Source organism: Stenella coeruleoalba (assembly GCF_951394435.1).
Source record: "Stenella coeruleoalba genome assembly, chromosome: 5".
Taxonomy (NCBI): domain Eukaryota; kingdom Metazoa; phylum Chordata; class Mammalia; order Artiodactyla; family Delphinidae; genus Stenella; species Stenella coeruleoalba.
Window position 1 is genome coordinate 46363739 of NC_137150.1, and position 9823 is coordinate 46373561.

The following is a 9823-nucleotide window of genomic DNA, read 5'->3' on the forward strand; positions in this document are numbered from 1 at the left end:
TGAAAGGGTAGATTTTTAATTCCTTAGAGGAAATTCTAAGGGAATTTATTCTCTGAAGAGAATTCCAAAATGGAATTATACAAAATAATTTTATACTGTAAGTAATGTAATGGCTGCATCATAGGACAAAGTATATTTGTGCCTTCAGTCAACAGTTATTTAGCTGCTCCTTTGTGAGCCCTATTGTGGGTACTGAAGTTACAATGGTAAATAAGACATGGTGTCTTCCCTCAAAGGACTCACAGTCAAGGGGAAAACACACAAATAAAGACAATACCTTGTGACATTCTGAAAGAAGAAAGTACTTAGGGGAGATGTCTAACTCAGACTCATTTCTCAACCACCAAGTCCTGTCTCTCAAAGCTAAAATCAGTGTCAAAGAAAACCAAAGATACCACAGGAATGAAAAACAAAATTTGGTTTGCTTCTGCCCCTTCTCTGTAGATAAAACCTTTGTCTCATTTCTATCAGAGACTACAAAAGGCACCTTTTAAAAACTTCTAGGACATAGAGTAACAGAGAGTCTATGTATCCCTTTTTGATCTAAATCAGGAAATCCAACAGCTGGACACTCATCTACTGTCAGTAAGTTTTTCGTGAAAAGTTCCATAATGTTATCATTACCATTATCATCAAAAATTAAAATAGGGCTTCCCTGGTGGCGCAGTGGTTGAGAGTCCGCCTGCCGATGCAGGGGACGCGGGTTCGTGCCCCGGTCTGGGAAGATCCCACGTGCCGCGGAGCAGCTGGGCCCGTGAGCCATGGCCGCTGAGCCTGCGCGTCCGGAGCCTGTGCTCCGCAACGGGAGAGGCCACAACAGTGAGAGGCCCGCGTATCGCAAAAAAAAAAATTAAAATAAAAGAATCCCCAAAGTTAATATGTCTGACTAATTAAAATAACTTAAATTACCTTAACTTCATTTATGCATTGAGATATACAATTTTATATGTGTGTGTACATTATGCATAAAGCTGAACTGATACACAAGGACTGAAATGAATGAAAGAAAAATCTGTAAATTTCATTAGGATGAGATGATTCAGATTTATAGCTCTGCTGATAATGTGATTTAGCCAATAAATAGCCTTATTCAGGGGGCATTTCACTTCACTGAATGCAATTAGTAAGGCTTCTTCTCAATTAAATGTTTTATCAAGCCAAAAACAAAGGCCAATTTTCTTGCATGAAGAAAAAAAGGAAGATTATAATTGTGAGTCACGCTTCTGCCTGTTTCCTTTCCTGAAACCAACAGAGAATTAGTCACCGTTCTTGGGACAGCAAGGATATAACAATGTCAGCAGGAAAAATAGCAAGGCACAAAACTTTAGTCACTTAATGGAACCATGGAAATACAGATATACTCTCTGTTATGCAAACCTCATAATTCCATGTGTCCTTTGATCAATAAATTTCTTCTTATAATTGAATACCAAAAGTTCAGTAGTTATTTGGAAAATTTTCTAGTTACCTGATTTATTAGACTGCATCATTTTTGTCCCCAACCTTCTTCTTCCCCAGACACATACACACAATATGACCCAGAACTGCCCATGATGGTTTGAAAGATCCTTCTACATAAGTTCCCATTTTGGGAAAGCAACCCAAGCATCAAGGCCTGCCGCGACAGAATGGAAACAAGGAATTTATGCTCTATAAATCTACAAACTCAGAGTATTCAAGAGCTGCCCTAGGCTCAGAGAATTTATCATCACACCATTGGCAGAATGGGATATTTGGGAAACCACTGTTTTCATATAACTGAAAACTTATCTAAGGTTAGTTGATTCTTCTAACAACCCAGATCATCTTAGAGCTGAAAACTTAAAAGCCAATAAATAAGGATTTTTCTTTACTTTAGCACATACTTTCAAGGGGTCTAATAAGCAAGCTTTTGGGGATGGGTATTTACCATAGTATTTAGAAATCAAAGGCCTAAGCAAGAAATGTTAAATGAAAATGCATTTAATTAAAAATAGTTAAATTGACAAAAGAATTTTAACAGTTTCTCTGCCGGATATAATCCTTATTTTAAATATATATGTGTGTGTATATATATATATATTTTTTTTTTAATCTAAGGAAAGAACTAATCTAAGGACACATGGTCCTTAGCATAACATCTTATGCTTGAGTGCCCTACTAAATAAATATATGTCATTTTCTCCTACCATAGACCCTGAAAGTAAATCAGAGATTAACATCCAGGCTGCATTCAATCTTTCAACCAACCAAAATATCTGATAATTAAACACTGCTTCAGGGCACTAAATGGTACCCAAGTCACCCACTTTTTACCTTCTATGTGCCAGTTCCCTTGAGAACAACTGAAAAAGTTTGGCTTTAAATATCAAGGGGCAAGATATCCTTTTAAGATAATTTCTGACTAAAAATGATAAGCAGTTCCATGAAGAATAACAATGGAATATTACTCAGCCCTGAAAAAGAATGAAATAAGGCCATTTGCAGCAACACGGATCGACGTAGAGATTATCATACTAAGTGAAGTAAGTCAGAGAAAGACAAATATCATATGATACCGCTTATATATGGAATCTAAAAAAATGACACAAATGAACTTATTTACAAAACAGAAACAGACTCACAGACATTGAAAACAAACTTGCGTTTACCAAAGGGGGAAGGGTGGGGGAAGGGATAAATTAGGAGTTTGGGATTAAAATATACACACTACTATATACAAAATAGATAACCAACAAGGATCTACTGTATAGCACGGGGAACTATACTCAATATCTTGTAATAACCTATAATGGAAAAGAATATATATATATATAACTGAATTACTTTGCTGTACACCTGAAACCAAGACAACATTTTAAATGAACTATATTTCAATAAAAATTGTTTTAAATAAAATAAAAATGATAAGTGATATTAAAAGATGCTGGGTTTAAGTTCAGAAGACCTTTGTGTTAGAGGGTCTCTGAGCTTCAGTTTGTTTATCCAGTATAAAAAGGTAGGGATTTCCCCCTCCCTAATTTGCAGAATATTGAACAAAAGGTCTCTGATTCGTGGCCTATAAAGGGCTTCAGAGAGTTCAGGGCTAGAGAAGGGGGCAGGCTTAGAAACTACCTTGAGAAGCACATGAGGGGAGCATCAAGGCTCTGCTTTACCCACAGCTGCCCTGATTTCATCTATTTTTACATAATGAGCCTCTGGGTCAGACTTAAAGAAACTCTTCTAGAGCTTAAAAAAGTTTGAAAGGCACAATAATAAAGTAATATATAATTATTATTCTGTATCAACTAAAAACTTTATATGATTATAAAAATACAAGTTTTAAATTTATAAATCATACCTTTTAGAAACCTAAGTCCTTTTATATATTTATAGTTTATTTCTACCATCCATTCTCATACAATCTACTGTTATCCTGGGTGCTCTCTTGTGACTATTTTAGGCATGGGAAAATTAAGGCACCCATCCAAGATTGGTGACAAAGCCAGAAATTACAATTTTATTCTCAGTCCTGTTAGCTCCCCTTAGGATTTAAAATCTAAATTGTTCTACATACTTAAAATAACTAATTCATATCATTCAGATTCTCCCCCGCTTTCATACTCTTAACCTATCATAAAAAGGAAATTTAGAGTAAGAACTCTTTTACCAAAACTATTTTCTAAATTTTACAGCAATTTATTTAAACACCATTGAAACCCTTTTGAGTGTCAGATTGCTCTGTATTTTGCCTCTAAATAGCTCCCCCTAAACACAGGAAAAAAAATACCCAGCTACTCAGCTTGGTACTTAAGATTCTCCATTATCCATTATGCTTTATTTTCCAATTCTCAGCTCACCAAGTTTTATTCTATTCAGTGCCCAGTTCAAAGGCCACCTCTGCCATGAAGGTTTCTTCCATCAGAAACGAGCTTCTCTCCTTTAAGGACATAATGTGTATTACACTCACTTGCTACTATATTCTGTCTTGTGTTATTTTTGCTGCTTTACTTATATAGATGTTATTTCCCCAAGTATCCCAGATATTTGAGGGTAGTCCTACCATTGATCTTTGAATCCCTAGCAATTAGTAGAGTGTCTACACATAGTGTACTGTCAATAATAGTGTTCTAGGTTTTAGCATTTAATAGTTTTCTACTGCTTTGAATTTACTGTATAATCAACTCCATGAAAAAAGAATTTAAAACAAACACACCCACTTCAACAAACCTTTTTGTTTTCTTTTTTCCATGTGCTAGGTATCAGGTTAAGCACTGAGGAACAAGGTGAACCAGACAGGTATAGTACTAACCCTCACTAAATTTACACTCTGGTGAAGAAGTAGGAAAAAATTTAAAAGCAAATAAAATAATTGTAGAAAGTATTAAATGTTTTGAAGGAAATAAAGGACCGAGATTCTTTCAAATAATTAATTTGTAATACAACTGGCAATATTATGGGAGGTCAGGGCAGACCTCTAGTAGCCTCTAAGATAAGGTGCTAGAGGGAAGTAGAGGTGTGTGCGTTGTGTGTGTTTTCTCATCTTCCATAAGCATACAGTTTACATAGTTTTAATCCTGGGTAGCGATCAACTTTATAGGATTTTTTTTTAATGAGTCTTGATAACTCCACAAATAAAATATACATAACTGAACTTATACAGTATATCTAAGCTCCTCTAATGCTGATGGGAGGAAGAATAAAAAATTTCCACAGCTTCAGATTTCTCAGGAATCTGGCACCCCTCACCGTGACGTTTAGGGAGGAGTGGAATTCCAGAATGAAGTGTATGCATGTGGCCGCCCAGGCAGAAAGAAGGCTACAAAAGGTGTGATAATGGTTTGTCAGGGCACCAAATTTTTCAAATAAGACTCAAAAAGACTTCATTCGAGGGTTTCCCTGGTGGCGCAGTGGTTGAGAGTCCGCCTGCCAATGCAGGGGACGCGGGTTCGTGCCCCGGTCCGCGAGGATCCCACATGCCGCGGAGCGGCTGGGCCCATGAGCCATGGCTGCTGAGCCTGCGCGTCCGGAGCCTGTGCTCCGCAACGGGAGAGGCCCCAACAGTGAGAGGCCCGCGTACCGCAAAAAAAAAAAAAAAAAAAAAGACTTAATTCGAAAAGGCTGGCTTGTAGAAGGGGTACAAGTGATGTGACGAAGACCCGGTTTCACTGTTTAGGGTTCACCCTCGTTCATGTCTCCATTAGCATTAAGGGCTGGGAAGTCTTTGCTTTGTAAAAAAGACGACTCCCAACTCCGGCAGTCCAGGCCGCTTCCTGCAGCCCGCAGGCCTGGTACTGTGTCGGTCACAAGGCAGGACCTCAACAAACACCCGCTGGGCCGGCGCCCCCAGCTCCCCTGGGGCCCAGTATCCTTTCCCGCCTTCCGGCCCGCTCCCCGCACCACCCAGACCCGGCGTGCTGCCCGCTACGCCGACTGCGAGGCCCGCCGCCACCGCAGCCAGCCGACCCACCTGGAGCCGCCAGATGTATGCGTCACCATCGCCGCCGCATAGAGCTGTCTGGAGTTTCCGCCTTGGTCTCCTTGGTTACCGCGTTACCTCGGTACCCATAGCAACCAGAAGGCTTGGTACTGCGGCGCTCGGCCCGCAGAGGGAGCAAGGGAGCCCTGCAGAGAAGCAGGAAGAGGGAGAGGAGGAGAGGAAGAGAAGGAAAGGGCAGGTGCCGGAAGCTTTGTGCTGGAGTGGGTAACACTTGGCTAACACTTACTGAGCCCCTACCATATTTCAGAAAGTTTGAATAACAACCCAAAATTACAAAGCTAGCAAATGGCAGACGCAAGAATTAACCCAAGTAGTTCAGAACTCCCACATATATACTGTTCAGTCACTCATCAAAGGTCACAATAGGCAAAGTCAAGACTAGAATCTAAGTCTTTGACAAGCCTAGAACTCTCTTTTCCTTATATCAAATACAGGACCCATGGGGGTATGTGAGTTTAAGAGCTGAGAGAGAAAGAGATAAAGAGAGGGGGGAGAGAGAGAGAATATCAACTCACACTTCTCCAACTTTTCCAGAGTGTCACCTGTGGTGAACTTATTTTTGGCTTCCTGAATATACTGTCGTTTTTAATCTCTGTTTATATATATGCTGCAAGTAGGATGTCTGGTTGGTTCTGCAGTCAGTCAGTCAAAAAAATTTCTATGCTTCTCCACACTGAATCTATCTTGTTACTGGACTAATAATCTCAAGTATTATAGTTATGACACTAACTCTTGCACCACTGCTTTCCACATTAATGTGCCTGCCAATACTCATTTAAGAACACATCAAATATTTTCCCTTGGCAGTCAGCTATATAAGATTATAACCAGCATGGATAAGAAAAGACAATGATAGTCATGTGGCTATGACTGGGCTTTGAAATGAAGGCAGACCTGAGTTCGAGTCCTGGTCCTGCCACAACTCACCTACTGTGCGACCTTGGGTAAGCTGTTAAGACCCAGTTTAATTGGTTAAATGAGGTAAGGATACGTTTAGTTCACACATGGTGTAACATGGAAGAGTAAATGAAACAATGTATGTTAAGTCTTTGGCACTAAGCCAGGGCAACAGTAGGTGCTAAATATTTGAAAAATATGGTGGTTTTGAGGCTATGGTGGTTACCTTACTGTTCATGGTATAAATTCACCAAGTCTTTCCTTTAAATCTAATACAATGACAACTTTCAAGTGGATGTGTAATACTACTAGAAGTTTCTTGTGCAAGACTGTGTTTCTCAGACAGCTGTGCTCTTTGAATGATCAGGAATGGTATTTCCAGTATGCATCCCTTGATTCATTTATTCAACAAATATTTATTGAGAGTCCACTGTTCCAGGTTCTGAAAATACTGCAGTGAAGAAAACATAGCCCCTCCTGCTGTCCATCTTACATTTTACTGCCAGCAGAAAGACAATAAACAAACATATAATTATAGGTCAGGGGCTTTGAAGAATAAGGATCAAGAAATAGAAAATAATTGAGCCCAAATTTAGGTTAGATGATCAGAGAGGTCTCTGAATGCAGGGATAGAGGAAGATGTGGGGCAGTCAGAGCAAGGAACATTCCAGACAGAGGGAACAGTAAACAAACTTCAATTCTGACTCAATCAAGAGCAGTATGTTGCATAAAAACTCTGATCACTTCTGTACAGCACTTTTTTTACTTCAAAAAAGAATTTTTACAATGCATTGACTGGCACAATAGAAAATTAAACTCATAAAAATATTGTATAAATTATTCTGGCACTTGTCAGAAGCCTTAAATGGACATTATCATACTTATATTTAGGGAAATATCTTAGTTTATGCATACTTATGCAAAACAAAGCAGAGCCAAAAAATAATCCCATGCCAAGTTACATATTAAAGTGCAAAATATGAAGTGCTTGTTTTTCAAAACCATGATTAGTGACAAAATGAAATGAAACATGTAGAAACAGTAACACCTCTAGAGATAAAATATCCTTTCTGCTGAAGCAGAATGCATGTAACTGGCACACCAGCAATTGTGCAAACAGGTTACCACGTCTGTATCAGGAGGACAGTATTCCTGAGAGTTTGGGCAAATCCATGCTTCATTGTGTCAGTCTGAAGACAAGATCTGAATGCAAGTTTTCTGAACTAGAAATTCAATTTAAATAGATAAAAACTAACCATGAAGAAATTGAGAGCACAGACTTACTGAATTCAAAAAAATAACTGCAAGGTCATGCTTAAAAAGACACATTCTCTCTCTCATACACACACACACACACACACACACACACACACACACACACTTCCATTAAGTAAGCCCAGCTCATCAAGTAACCTTATTTTGTACTTGGTAGACACTACCTGGAGGAAAACTGTGGCTGGTCTCAGGACTTTTTAGTCACTCACAGGTAATAAAAGTTCTTAGATGAGTAATAAAAATGTCCAGTCCTGCATAATTGTCAAAACTCTGCATGTGACTTAACATTAAGGCTGTTCTGTTTCACAGTGATTGGGCCTCCTGAATGCAGGGAAGCCCGGAGTCAAGCAACCATTAAGAAAAGCTTGCGTTTTCATTCCTCATCATCCATTCATGTTTCAGTCTTATTGATTGCCTATGTTAGGATCACAGGAAAGGATTGGGGGTTAAAACAGGACAGTCTTAACTTGCCTGGTATGCGCCTCCCAGGTGTTTAAAGCAGCCCATTCTCCAAAGACCAGTCCACTCCATCCAGTGGGGACTTCTTACCTGCATTGCTCTGGATGCAGGTGGCACGTTCTCCTCAGACCTTTGCTTATGAGCCCCTAGGCATCAAGTGATCATTCTCACTTCTCTCTGCAGGATATCAGTGGTCCTCCTGGAGAGAGTTATAAATGACCCACTTTCTCTTACGTTTTTGCATGTCCCCTGTCAGACCTATAGAAATGCTCTTTCATCCTTTGCCCTGCCACGCTGTGGGAACGCAGGACAGCCACATGCTCACCTCTCTTTGGCTCAAACACCAGCAACCCACCAGCCTAACAATTGTACTTCTGACTCCTCAGATGGAGTAAAAAACCAGCCAACTGTGTTCCCAGCTGCAGGGACCCATTGATGTACATCTTACCAGGCTTGAAATGATAGTCAGGGACTGTCAACAGACATTATCCAAAACCTGGAAATAAGTTAAAGGAATAATTACATGTCTCTTCAGATACACTCTAAGAGCCCACTCAAAGGTTATCTTATCCTCTAGGAAAATGTACCTTTGTGTGATCATCTTTTACTAATCATAAAGCTCCGTTTCTGTGAAGTTACATGTTAATCGGTAGGGTTTTTTTCATCTACAATTTTCACATCATTTGCATCTAGATTTTTGAACCATCCTGGTAGTTCCGTCCTCAATGAATAAAAGAAACGTGTAAATTCTATATTCATAGAACATCATATTCTTAACTCTTGAAATTATATTTTGATAGTAGGTACCAAGCCTTCTTCTTCTGAAGGGAGATGGGACACAAGGCAGACCAGAAACTGGCCAAAAGCACTCTTTCAATCTTCACTCCACTCTTGGCTTCTCAAACTTTTTTATAGTTAGAAGTTGATGGTCAGTTCAGGATTGTAAAACAGTTTTCCACCATCTCGCTTTTACACATCCTGAAATTTAGCTTTACTTTGAAATGGGGCATCTGCTTTCTTCATGCCCCGGCAGACACTGACTATGTGTCCTATTACATATGTAGGGGATTTTTCATATTGTCAAGGATAGCCAAGCTTTAGAGGCAGCATAAAATTACAAAAAGATTTCTCAAAAATGTAAATTAGTATGATATAAATATATTTAAATATATCTTAAGGACTAAACTTAAAAAGGAAAAAGAAGAAACTTGTAGTTAGGAGGTGAGATTGTCCTTTTATAATTTTTCTCAGCATTGTAATTTCTGGCTGTCACCTATGACACAGAATTCTTCAGCAAATAAATTTTCCATAACACAAGGCAATGATCACTGATGTTTCAAAAGTGGAGGAGAATCATCAGGGCATATGATAAATTCCTGCTTCCTGCAATGTGCAGTCCTTTCCCAGTTGAAAAATAAATGTATAAGCTTTTTTGGATGGGCATAGTGTTTTTAACCAGCATTTATTCAACACCAGCTCTATTGCAGACACTGCCCTTAAGAGGGACACAAATAGGAACAAAGGCTGTATCTCTGCCCTTGAGGAATCCATTGTCTATTGAGAGAAGTGAGAGATAACAAATAATTAATATGTAATGTAGCAAGTATTATATTCACAAAGTATGGGAGCAAGACGTGTGTGGCATGGCCAGAAGTTCTGGGTGGTTCAAACATACCATGTGTGGCAGGGAGATAGGATAAAAAGCTGTGCTGGGGTCAAATTTAAAAGCACCTC

General features: G+C 39.2%; 1 protein-coding gene across 3 annotated transcripts in view; it reads right to left on the minus strand.

The window, feature by feature from the left end:
- ZBBX (zinc finger B-box domain containing) overlaps positions 1-5493 on the minus strand; it is a 111578-nt gene extending 106085 nt beyond the window's left edge. For 2 of the 3 annotated variants that reach the window (XM_079922371.1, XM_079922369.1), the window contains exon 1: positions 5429-5493. The gene's annotated coding sequence lies outside the window, so the exon portion shown is untranslated. Of the gene's footprint in view, positions 1-2295; positions 2379-5428 lie in introns of those variants that run through there. The other variant, XM_079922370.1, reaches the window with a different exon arrangement.
- Between the last annotated feature and the right edge of the window lie 4330 nt (positions 5494-9823).